Source organism: Gracilinanus agilis, chromosome 6 (assembly GCF_016433145.1).
Source record: "Gracilinanus agilis isolate LMUSP501 chromosome 6, AgileGrace, whole genome shotgun sequence".
In the NCBI taxonomy this organism is placed as follows: domain Eukaryota; kingdom Metazoa; phylum Chordata; class Mammalia; order Didelphimorphia; family Didelphidae; genus Gracilinanus; species Gracilinanus agilis.
In genome coordinates, this window is record NC_058135.1 from 233,726,624 (window position 1) to 233,738,720 (window position 12,097).

The following is a 12,097-nucleotide window of genomic DNA, read 5'->3' on the forward strand; positions in this document are numbered from 1 at the left end:
AGAACACCACTTATACTACTGACAGTTTGTTAAAAAAGAAAAAAAAAAGCCATAATAGATGGGGATATTGTGTTTGTAGATGTAGAACAATGAAATAATTGTTTCTCATGGTTTTAACTTCCTGGAAAAAAAGTTGTCAGATCAAATGGCGACAATAGTTGAGTTGAAAATAGTTTAATTTGTAGTCGCATTTCTTTTTTTTTAACAAAATGTGACTGCTACTGATTTCTCTCCCCTTTTTTCATTTTGTTTTCTCTGTCTAAATTTTCAGGTCACTTTCATGAATTCAAAAGCAACTTATCAGTGATTTCTGGGTGCTGGGGCTGATTTTCTTGTGTATTTGTAAGTATCGGTTTTATTTCCTTCCTTTCTTTGATATGAAATGGTTTTAAAGTTGTAGACAAGCACAATGCTGAATGCCACGTAATGCCTTCCAAGTGAAAGCCATCTTCTTGAAGAAGAGTCTTTATAACTAGTTGGGAAGATCTGGAGTTGTGAGGACAAATTCAAAGTTCTCACTCAGAAAGAAATGCTATTTTCTTGTGTGGAATATTGCATGCAAACTTACTCATGGAAAACTTTTTACATTTTTCACTCATTTCCAGAGAACCTCCCTGAAGCAGGCTACATTATAATCCACGAAAAGGTTCATTTCCTGCCATTTGGAGGCTGGGTTCATTTATAAGGAAATATTTTCTCAAAATGGCTAGGCTTTCCATTACACTACTAATTTACCTTATTAAACATCTTCCAGTCTGTTGGTCATTAGTAATCTTGTCTTTGTTAAAACATACCATTGTTCATTGCATCCCACTGAGATGACACAATTCTTACTGTGTCTTCAGTATATCATATTCTCGTGTCATGGAAATCAAGATGGATGAATACTTTTATATCTAAACTATAGTGCTTCTGACTTCTTCACAGCCCAACAACCATTTTTAAAGCACAGTTGTCCGCCGGGGAGAAAGATGATTTAACTTTCTATGGTACTTGTTAGGAAGGTAAATTTAACATTAAAAAAAAATCAGATACCTTCCAATAATCCTCTTTCTTTTTTCCACTTTTTTGGGGGTGGGGTGGGGAGAATGAATGGGTATCCATCAATACCTGTGATTTCATCAGCATAGAGAACTCTGGGTATGGAAACTATATCTACTGAAGAGAAACAAACTCTTTTTCAACTTAGAATTTTGGAGGATTTTCTGGGACCCTTCAAGGTTATGTGACTTGCCAGTAGTCATACAGCTAGCATGTGTTAGAGGCCAGGTTTTTTCGACTCCCAAACTGGCATATTGCCTTTCTTATATTTTCACATGGGTTTATTTATGTAAAAGTACTTTTAGAGAAAGTGGTATATCAAAAGAAGTGTCTGTCTGTATATATAAAACATAATATTTATGTGTTCAAGTATTTTGAAATTAAGATATGCTAAATTAATGTGTGTACATAGAAGAAGAACATTGATGCTAAAGAAAGAGCTCTTTTAAATGAATAAGAGCAGAGTTATAGGAGTCTGCTAGTGTATTGCCATATTACTGTAAAGGCTCTTTAGGAGAAAATATTTTTAGTGAAGGGCTTGTCTCTAAAATATGAAAAAATCAAGTTCTGAACTTATGCTTAAGTGAATCTATTTTAAAGCATAAAATAGCAAAAATTTATTCAAAGCAAATTTTATATTCACATTAAGCATTTTGAACCAATATTCTAAAATAGGTATGAAAATTTAAAACGGCTTAATCAAAGTTGGTGTTTTGAGCACTTTAGAAATGAACAAGTGCTTACTGTTATTTTTTTCCCTAAAAACTTACTACTTATATTTTATTGTTTGAAGACACAACTCTTGGGGGAAGCATAGTGCTGAATTAACTGTGTGGTGCATTTGGATTAAAAATAAGCTTTTAATTTGTGCACAGTATCATGGCGAGGATTATGAGGCAAAGTAGATGAAGAAATAAATGTAGATAAAGTATCTTTGAAGGGCTCTTCTTAGAAACAGATAATTCTAAGGATTTGAGTTTATCCTGTTTTAGAGATCTGACTGAATGAAAATAATGCTCTCCTGTTCTACATTATTTCTTTTTAAAAATAGAATCTCTGACTTTGTCTCTTCTCTACCTTATTTCCAATGTTCTCCCTTGCACTTTTATTCAACACTGTAACTGCTTATATTTATTAAGTTTTGTCCTGAGATGATTTCATCTTTTTTTAAATGGATATGACATTTGTCAATTTTCCTGCTGGGATGATCTTTATCTGTAACTCACTTACAAAATCCTCATTATTCCTTTTATCAAGACATTTGAGTGGACACCTAAAAGGCAGTCTGAAGGAATGAATAGTGTTTCCAGTTCCCTTGTTCTCTTCCTACATACTGCTTCTGATCTAAAATTTAGAAAGCAGACTTGAATAGAGTCTCATCTCGAGGAATTTTCTTATGACCTGAGAGCTGAGAGACTCAGAGCAGTAAGGAAGAGACTTTCAAATCAGTTCCCATTCTGAAGCTCCTGGGTTTGAATGATTCTTGGTTTCTTTCATTCTTCAGGTGGATTTCATCTGGATGCTTGGGTAGTTGCAATTTAGGAGATATAAAGATCCAAAGAAATTGCTTTTGAAATGTAAAAATAGCCCTATGTTAGTGTCAGAGAAGAAATATTAGTGTTTTCCTGACACAACACTGAGGATTTAGTAGGCTAGCTTCTCGACTGTAAAACCTTTTATTAAGGAAATTGAAAAGGATCGTTTAAGGCAAGAGTTCTTCACCTAGAGATGACAAACTTTTTAAAGAAATATTTTGATAACAGTATTTTATTATGTTTCCTTTGTATTCCTAAGTATTTTATTTTATACATTTAAAAATATTAATCTAGGAAGGAGGTTCAGAGGCTTCCCCAGGCTGCAAAGGGGTCTATAATACACACAAAAAAGATAAAAATCCCTTACATTAAAAGGAACCTTTGCTAGCATTAAAATTAAACCAACCCCAAGAAATGAGCATGGCTCCCAGAACTGTCCAGAGTCCTCAGTTCTCACAAGCACTGAAGGATCTGCCCAACATGGACACAGACTGGTAAGGCAGCTACATTAATAGAAATTCTTATCTCCTCTCTGTTGGAGATAATCTGAAAGGATCGGTGACCGTGGCTTCTTTTTTAGGGCCTTCAATTTCTGTGGCCTGGAACCAAGTAGTTGCTACATGATCTAAGTTAGAAAGTTATACCTCAGAGCCACAGGAAGGTTTCTTAGCAAGGCTGCAGAAGCTAGCCTATGAGATAAGGATGTGGGATATTGTTTTGCACATCTATAATGAATGGGCAACACCAAGGGTGTATGAGGACTGATTGTCATCTTAGCAACTCAAATCTACTACATAGGTCAGGAGGAGAAAACATTCTATGGGAAATGGTTATCTTTTTCAGGAGCTATGCCCCATTCTAGTTTTTCTTTTCCTAAAAAAAAAAATAAATAAATTCTTTCTTCTTAAGGGTATAAAAAATGCTAAAGAGCCAGTGGGCTGTGTACCAGTGACTATGTACTTCATTTATCTGTATAAAAACTCAAGCACTCAGCCTTACCCATTCATTTATTTTCATGGGAGCAACAGGTGATCAGTAAAACATTCTATAGCTCATTAGGCATGTTGGTTCTACAGAATGACCTAAGCTGTGTGTTCTAGTCATTTGACAGCTGATTCCTCCCCAAAAAGCCTTTTCTTAGCTTAAACTTCCATTTATCTTTGTATCATCCTCAATGTTCTGGGCAGGACCTCTGCCCAGGATTTTGGTGTTTTATTCAAAAGCTAACTGGAATGTGCCCCCCCCCCAATTCTTGGGGTAAGATCTCCAGCTCTGCTTCTGGGGTTGTTTCTGTACACTAGCTCTTGTGTATCATATTGTTCTTCCTTCAGCATATACTCTGTGCTGTCTCGTCTCATCATAATTCTAATGATGAAGATGATGACAGATATTTGTTTGTTGGCATTTTAAAGTTTTGATTGATAATGCTTTAATTTGATCCTCACAACAGCCCTGTAACATAGTTGTTATTACCCAGATTTTCCAGATGAGGAAGCTGTCCAAATTAGGATACAAACCTGCATCTTCTTGATTTCAAGTCCAGCATTCTATTTTCTGTGCTACCATGCTCTCTAACGAATTGTTTTCTCTTTCCTCAATACAGTTACATGGGCCATAACCATAAGCATGCCAAAATGCATTCCAACTGAACTTTAAAAAAATTGTGCAGATTTAAAAAATATAAAAACAAAATTGACCTCTTTTAAAATTGTGTTTCAAAATGAAAAGAAATTCATTTTTTAAATCCCACAGAGAAAAATCTGTGATTCCAAAGACAAGTGGGTCTTAGTGCATCATCTTTTACAAAATATTATTCTAGGATAATCTTGACATAGAGCAGGTAAATAAAAAAGATGAGCTGTGAAAATCCACAAATAGGTCTTGAATGCCATTTTCCATGACAACGGGCACTGCCCCATGAAAGCATTAATGCTGGGAATGTAAGGAATTTAAAATTGTGCCTTCTCAGTTTTACTGTTGTATGCTCATGTTAATTAGAGATATACTGACATTTGAAGTATCTACATTAATACACACAGCTACTATACATTTGTGAACTGAGCCCAGAAATCTACTTTAATTGAAAGCAGTTTGCTAATCCGAATGTGTATAGCTATTACATTTTAAGCATCTAGGTTTTATAGTCTAGGGTCTATGGCTACTTGTTCTTCCTTCTGTCTAGTTTTCCCTTTCTGTTTCCAGTTTATACCCAATCTGATAGCCCAGCTTATTTACTAATCTGACAGAGATGTTTGCTTGCTACATATATGCTTTTTGTGTGACTTTTTGTAATTTTTATTTCTGATTTTTTCTATTTGATATAACAGCTACTGATTTTGAATACCCTGTTTTACTTTTCATAAATTATTGGTTTGTCTTATAAACCTTCTGTGCCTTAGCAAAAGAAGAATTACTATAGTCTTTAGGGTGAATTAGGGCAAGAGGTAGACTGTGAAATTTACTTCCTTGGAAGTCTTTAAGTGTGAGAGTGAGAAAGACAGAGAGAAAGACAGATAGATGGAGCTTATCTTCCTATCACAGTTTTTTTTTTTTTTTTGTCATGGGGATGGACTAAATGTCCTCTGGAATGCTTTTCCAGCCCCTGTGTTTTTTCTTTCAGGTTCCTTAAAATAAAATTAAAAGTCCATTTTTATTTTTGCAAGCTCATCAACTATGGGAATCTGCCTGTCAGGATTTCTAACCTAATCGTTTTGTGCTGGTTGCCTAATGAAACTCCCACACTTACTTGCCTCTCAGGCCAACCTCTGAGGATTGCACAAGACCAGACAGACAGAAGCTTCCTTTCCAGTAGGCACTAGAATGAACTGCTCCAAAGAGCAGTCATTTACAATGTTTAGGAATTGCTTCATTAAAGGAAGGACTAAGCTACCTTATGATGCACCCATTGAGCACTGGGACCAACAGGGAAGGGTCACTCAATATGGTTGCTCTGGTCTATTTTTAATCTCCATTAATCTCTCCCAGGAATCCAGGCTTCCGAGTTTTTTATTCTTTCATGTTGCATGCTACATATTGTGCTACCCCAGCACATTCGGTAATTTCAAGTTAATTGCTCAATTATCAGTGATAGTCATAAAGCACTTGACACATGCGCAGTTGAAGATTCAAAAAATTTCAAAATAGGTTGGTATTTCATAATCTTAAATATGAAACACGCCAGTATCTGCAAGCATAAAAATACACAGCGAGGCATTTCAGGGAAGGCAAAAACCTACTCTTAAAATCAGAGCTTTTGTCTGGTAGTGAAATGTTTCATCTTCACTAATTTTCAAACATCATATCTAAATCTGACCCTGGTTTGCCTCACAACTGTCAAAAAACTTGTAATGGTTTAGAGAGGAGAATAGAAGGAAAGACTCATTGCTGATCTAAATGTAACGATGGAACCTTACAAGAATGCTCTTCATTGTTGAGGAGAGCTTGGTGTATAAGCCAGACCCTTCTTGGGTACCATCCAGGGGAGTTGAGCGGATTCACCCATTAGACTCTTCTGTGGCATTGACCCTGAGGAGACTGTTATAGTGAGGCTCCGGTGAATTGATAATTTGTCCAAAATTTTTAAATGTATGGAAAGTACATTGATAGCCCTTTGGGAACTTATTCTGAATGCTGTGTGATAATGTTGTCATAAGCCTCCAGGTTAGCTTAGCTTACATATCATGGCAAAATAATTATTGCAACTCTTTTGGAAGCCAAGCAAAGTGTCATTAGGTTTTTGCATTAGTATTCGGTTTAGGGTTTTCTCTAAAGTAGTGCTAACAGCTCATTTTTTAGATGCTATTATAGGACTTTCCCATTTTTATAGTACTGTAGTAAAGCTGAATTTACTAGCTATATTCGAAGGTAGAGTGAAGCTGCACAAGAGTCAACATTAAAGTGATTCACTGCCCTTTGGAGGAAAAGTCTTCTTAACTTGAGATTGGATACAATATGGGGCTTGGGGGCAATTTCATAAGAGCTACTAATAAATTTGAATATTGCCAACAAAAGCTGCTTTTTCAACTTTTTTTTTTAACCAAGCAGAGTGGCCTGCTTTTCTTCTGGCATTCTCAAATAAATCTCAATAGCATTTAGAGGAATTAAAGAAAATAGAATCAGTGGTCAAATAGAATTGTGGTCCCATATGTAAAGGGGTGAAAGGGTTCTAGCAAAAGAGGATTGATCCTTACCTGGAAATACTGCTCAAAAACAACTGTTCTCTGCTAAGTAACATTTTCTTCCCCCAAAGGATGCTGAAACAGTATATAAGAATAGAAATACTATGCATGGAACTGGAAACAAGTAGCTGGGGCATTCCTATTTCTAAACATATTCTTAGTTTAATTCTCATTCAGCTTTACTTGTTGTTCCACAACACATTACCTTCAGCATTCCATTTGCTTATAACAAACATTTCATTATATTCTGTAGCATAAACGCAGAACCTTTCCTCCCCACCCCTCACCCCACCAAATCCTGGAGCCAAAGCAAAAGGGTTGTACTGTCATTTTGCATGTTGTGATTAAATATTTCAAAAAATGTGTGCATCTTGATCTTTCTAGAGTTTTTCAAAAGTGATTGTGGTCTTTGTGCTGTGAAAGGGTTAATTTCTAAAGCCTGAGATTCCATAGTCAACTGGCAAGGAGGCTTTGCCCTCAAGGTTTAATCAGCCACAAAAAGTTTATTCTTATGATGTAATGCCTGTTATTATTATTATTATTTGTTCAGCACTGACAGAAGGTTTGGCACTCTGTTGAAGAGAGACTTAGAGAAGAAGAGATGGTCTCAACCCTAAGGGCTTAAAACGTGATGTGTTACTAGAGAGTTTATGTGGGTGGAGTTTCCTTTGGAAACAGACTGGACTGGAGTTAGCTCTCTCTTCTCTCTCTCTCTCTTTCTCTCTCTCTCTTTCTCTCTCTCTCTCTCTCTTTCTCTTTCCCTCCCTCCCTCTCTCTCTCTTTTCTGCTCACAGAGTTTTATTTAAACTCAGTTGAATGAATCCATTAATAAAAGCAGTTTTTCTATTTTTAATTCACCTCTGGGTTCTTTTCTACCTTTGGAATACACAAACACAACAAAAAGGTATGTCTGACAGTTAATTATTATTTTTCCCCTTCGAATTCTAGCACGGCAGGTAATTAAGAAATGGCATGAATGGAATCAAAGTTTGTGCCCCCATAACTGCCTACATCAGAAAGAAAATAGCTTAAAATGAAAATAGGACATTTCTTTTTTATGTGGCAGCAAGTAGATAATACAGTGCTTACTGGCTTGGATTTTTATTGTTGTCATGCCTTTTATGAGTTAAAGTATATAATAAAATGAAATGTGGAATTCAGATATGTCAGTCCTCTCTTGTGTAGAGCTTTTCTTACCATGTGTGTAGTGTATGTATAGATATATAATATGTATTTTTTTACATTATGTACATTACAATGTGCATGTTTACTTATAATAGAGAGATGATACAATTGATTGCAATGGATATCTCCACAAGTTTGCCATCTAAAATACTAAGTGCAGAGTCAATGAATAGCTGAAAACTTTAAAGGATTTATGCACTAGGAATGGTGTCATTAGAAATTCATGGAAAGAGGAGAGCATGAATTGTGGTTGATTTAGGGAAAGAGTCTGGCTAGTTGATAATGGAGAAGAATTTAGAGATGAGGATCTGTGAAGGAGAAACAAAGAGATGGGAAGAAGGGAAGGAGAGAAGAGAATGGTGGGTGGTGATGTGAATTGAGAGGAAACTGGGAATTTGCAGAAGACTTTAAAAGTAATGTGAAGGGCTTACTGGGGATGAGGTCTGTGGATATAGTTGAAATTGCAGAAGAAACACGTTTCTCCTGTCTTACTATAGCAATCTCTGTGTGCTATGGAGATGGGGGATAAAGGAGGAAAGGGAATGGCAATAAATGAATCTTACTGATGTTGGACATGTCTGATGAGTCAAAAAATGGAGCAGAGGACTAGTTTGGGAGGTAGAAATACTGTTTAGAGTTGAACAGTGGTTTAAAGATGGTTAAACATTATGTTTTCTCCCTTTGTGTTATTTCTTGACTTTACTGTGAATCTTAGAGATTAAAACGTTAAAAAATAAACAAGATTAAGATGCATTTTAAATGACATTACTGTAGTTTATAATATCCTCAAAGGCAGAGATTATTTCATTTTGTCTTTGTATCCCTATTGTTTAGTGCAAGACCTTGTACATAATATATTTATTGAATTAAACTGTTAGGGAAATGGGCCCTACTCTATAAAGAAATTGTCAGAAAAAAATTTTTACCTTTATTTTTAAGAATACATACGGAGATAGAAGAAAGCATGTTATCAAATTCAACAAATATATGTTGAGTCCCTTCTGTGTACAGGGCACTGAGCTGGCTATCCGAAAGAAAAAATATAATCACCACCCTCAAGTCTACTGGGATGATAAAACATATAAATAGATAAGAAAATACTAAGTAATTTCTGGATGGAGAGGACACAGAGCTGGATGAATAAGAAAAAGTTTCATTTAGCAGGTGGCATCTGAACTGAGCCTTGAAGGAAACTAGGAATTCTGAGAGATAGATATGGGGAAGGAGTGCCTTCTAGGGTATTTTAGCCTATGCAAAAATTCAGAGGTTGGAGATGACATGTTGAGTTTGGGACCAGCAAGTAGGGCAATAATTAAAACAGAGTCTATAAGGGGAGCTATACAAATGTGAGATGTCTGGAAAAGTAGGTGAGAACAAGACAATTGAGTACTTTAATGTTATTTTTTAAATTTTTAAATAAGAGATTTTTATTTATGTATTTTCTTTTTACATGGTCTAGATTTCCCCTTCTATCACTCTTCTATCACACAGAAAACCATTCCTTATAACAAAGAAGTAAATGGTAAATAAAAAGAGAATAAAGAAAAAATCCAACATAACTGAATCATAAGTAGAAAATTTCTGATGTTATAAGCAATGTTTTTATCTGGGGACCATCTCCCTTCCCATGTTGAAGAGTCAGGAGGAGTATTCTCATCTCTCTTTGGATCCCAATTTGTCATTTATACTTCTACAATATTTAATTTAGTTAGATTATTTTGTGGTGAGGTTATACTTTCCATTTATATTGTTATAGTCATTGTGTATATTGGTTTTCTGTTTCTGCTTACTTAACTTTGCATCAGTTCATATAATTTTTCCCATGCTTTATTCATCATGTTCATCAATTCTCACAGTATAGTAATATTCCATCACATTCATACATTATAATTTCCAAGACATATTAAGAAATTTGTATTTTATGCTGGAGGCACCTGAGAGCTACTAAAGATCTTGGAGCAGTGAATGATGTGGTCATACCTTTGATTTAGGACTATTTGGTCAATGTGGGGAGAGAAACAAGGGAAATCAATCTGGTGGCTATTGTAATAGTCTAGGTGAGAGGTGAGAAGGACCTAAATGGCTTTGTGAATGGATGGATTCTGTGGAGGGAGAATGGATAAGACTTGGTGCTTGATTGGATCTAGGGGCTAAAGAAAAGGGTAAGAATCAAGGATAACTCAGAGTATGCATAGCTGGCTGACTGGAAACAAGACTGTGCCCTCAACCAAAAATAGGAAATTTTTGTTGAGGGAATAGTTTGAGAGGAAATATAATGAGTAGAGATTGAGTTTGGGATGCTAAGTGTAGACACCTAAGTGTAGATTTTTAGCAGGCAGTTGGTGAGCTAGCATTGGTATTCAGGAAAGATATTAGGGCTATATAATGACTTGGGGGTCATCTATATAAAGATGATAATTGAATGTTTAAGAAATTATCAAGATAATCTAGAGAAAAAAGAGAAGAGGGCACATAAATCCCATCTCTTCCTCTTACTACTTGTGTGTAAATTTTGGCAAGTCATTTAATCTGAAGACCTCAATTTTTTCATATATGAAATGAGAGAGTTGGATGATCTCTTTTCAGCTCAAAAATATATATATAATACTCTATAAAAATCTATAACAGTTAGCATCTATATAGTACTTTTTTTTTTTAACATTTTGCAAAGAGCTTTAAAAATATCTCATTTCTTCCTTACAGCTCTGGGAGATGGGTGCTATTATTATCTCCATTTTACACAGGAGAAGACGAAGGCATATAGAAGTTAAATGACTTGCCCAGGGTCTCACAGCTAGTAATTTTCAGGAGTCACATTTGAACTCAGATTTTCCTGACTCCAAATCCAGTACTTTATCCTGGGCCACACCAGTGGTAGTTGCATGAACCTGTGTAGTTGTAACTAACTTTTTTTAGAGGAGGATAAATTGGGGTTCATTATATAACCCCCCCTCCTTTGACTTCACAGGAAATTCTATCCCTTTGGAAGCCTCTTCCTGAAAGCTTTTTATTCCCATTGTCAATGGAATGTTTTGGGATTCCGTACTTAGGCATTTTGATGGATCTGTGTTCTCATCAGTGTTGGCCCTCCCACCAGCAGTGCAGATGACATCTCCACTCTGCTTTCAGATCCTGTGCAACTCTTGTCCATGTCATACCTCAAGATGTTCACACCTGTCGTCCTGGTGGCTCTTCCTCCAGGTCTCTTGACATGATGCAGGTAGTAATGGAGTGAGTGCACAGGCTCTCCCCGCCTGTCTGTTTCCCCATTTCTTCTCCTTTTCTGTTGTTCATTCTTTTCTTTGATCTCTTCTAGGCCACTAAAATCGATGTGCAGTCGATGTTAGTAATAGGCTGCAGCCTGTTTGTACCTCCCATACATCTTTCTATCATCTCTTTGGGTAGCCCCCAACTTTAGTTTTTCATAGACATGGATTTTGTTTTGGTTACAGACCTATAATTTTATCAGCCCAGGGAACTCCTCGTGTGAAAATCCCCTCCACTGAGGAAGGTCAATAACTCAACTATAACATACAATTTTAGGATGTTGACTGGTAAGATTGAAAGCTTAAGTGGTTTGCCAACATTATTAGTATATGTCAGAGGCAGGACTTGAGCTCAGGACTTCCTGACTCCAAGGCTGACCATCTAGCTTCCACTCCATGTTGGGTTTTTTATTTTTATTTTTAATGTTCAAAAGTCATTCTCCATTTGTCTTTCTGCTGCCTACCCATTTGCAGCTGATTCCTGACATCTGTGTGCCTTAAGTCCCAGGCAGAGACACCCTTTTGGCTGAGTGATGATGACAATGCCATACCAGGTATTATCTGTGTAAAATCTTCTCGAGGGTACCCTCGCCTTCATTTTGTGCAATCAAAGAATCTGAGAAATTGTTGGAACTGATTTTCCTGTACTGAGTTGAGGGAGATAGGATAATTAGAGCTAAATTAAAATTTGCTTTGCCCCAGCAGGCTACTGAACCCTGAATTAGGATTTGATAGAATTTGAGAGATATAGATGCTTTGTCCTCTATGGATAAGAAAGAGGAATAATCAGGGCCTAAAAGAAAACAAATTAGTTTTAATTAGAGATCTTCTTGTTGTGAGATACTTTTTTTTTTTTGGCCTCATGATTTCACCTATGTAGGAAAATGATCCT

At 36.1% G+C, this 12,097-nt stretch overlaps 1 protein-coding gene across 1 annotated transcript in view; it reads left to right on the forward strand.

The window, feature by feature from the left end:
- Positions 1-12,097, forward strand: part of SOX6 (SRY-box transcription factor 6) — a 676,476-nt gene that overhangs the window by 116,795 nt on the left and 547,584 nt on the right. Inside the window, exon 2 of the mRNA XM_044680896.1 lies at positions 272-342. The gene's annotated coding sequence lies outside the window, so the exon portion shown is untranslated. The remainder of the gene's footprint in view (positions 1-271; positions 343-12,097) is intronic.